Source organism: Vombatus ursinus, unplaced genomic scaffold (assembly GCF_900497805.2).
Source record: "Vombatus ursinus unplaced genomic scaffold, bare-nosed wombat genome assembly UNPS02014941.1, whole genome shotgun sequence".
Taxonomy (NCBI): domain Eukaryota; kingdom Metazoa; phylum Chordata; class Mammalia; order Diprotodontia; family Vombatidae; genus Vombatus; species Vombatus ursinus.
Window position 1 is genome coordinate 9,037,868 of NW_020954719.1, and position 1,309 is coordinate 9,039,176.

The following is a 1,309-nucleotide window of genomic DNA, read 5'->3' on the forward strand; positions in this document are numbered from 1 at the left end:
AACAGTGGTTGCCCATCAACTGGGGAATGGATGAATAAATTTTGGTATCCAAATGTAATGGAATTTTATTGTGTTATAAGAAATGACAAAAGAACTAGATTCAAAGAAATCTAAGAAAGAATGTGTGAACTTATGGAAGATAAAGTGAGCAAGAGACAGGAGAATAATTTTTGCAATTACTATAATAATGTAAAGGGAAAACTAAGAAAAAGTTAAGAACTCTGATCATTGCCAAGTTCTATCATGACTTCAGAATGATTGCTGATAAAGTTTACTTCTTACCTCTTGGCAGAGAAGTGATAGAGTAGAGATAAAGAATAAGACATATATTTTCAGACACGGCCAATATTTGAATTTGTTTTGCTAAATTATACTTATGTGTTACAAGGAAGACTTTTTCTACTGAGGAAGGAGTTTAGGGAGGAGTTGATGGGTAGCAATAATGATGTTGGAAAAAAAGAAAATGATAGAAAAAAGTGCCAATGAAGCATTTAAAAAAATACACAGAAAAAAGCAGAAGCAGAAAAGGTGGACACATAAGCAAATCAATTAAATTTATACTTTAAAGAAACTATGTAACAGACGTTGACAGTTTCATATGCAAGAAATCTTCCTTTGCTGTTCTTTGTATATTTAAATATTCATGTTGGTTAATGTTTGCCAAGTTCATTATAAAAAGATAAACACTTAAAATAGGCAACTGCTAGGAAAACTGGGAAGAAGTTTGGCAGAAATTAGATTTAAACCAATATCTTATAACACATACTATAATATACACATATTGCCTTTGGCCCAAGAGGGGCATCCTCTCCCACAAAGAACCCTGGTTCTCCACTCATTCAATCCTGTGGGAGTCTAACCCCAAAGAAAGGAAATCAAGCTTTTCTCTTATATTTTCTGGCTCAACTACATGCCTTGGCTGGGGCTCTACTATGTTTTTTCATAAAGAGCAGAATTTCCTGCCTTTGGACTGAGAGGCTTCCTTGGGACCTAGCTCTGAGGCCTGCCATCTCTCAAGCAAGAGGTGGGAGAACCATCATACCAGCAAGCCCTTTAAGCTTAGCTTCAGCCCTCCCTCACTTAAATTCAATTCACTTGTTTTTCATGGCAACAGCTCCCTGATGCCATGATCCTCTTCCAGAAAGAAGGACAAAAAGCAACCTCTGTGAGTAGAGAAGGAGCTGGCCACTAGGTACCAAGTTTCCAGTTGGGAAACAGCTTGCTTTCTTTTTCTTTCTCTTTCTTTCTTTCTTTCTTTCTTTCTTTCTTTCTTTCTTTCTTTCTTTCTTTCTTTCTTTCTTTCTTTCTT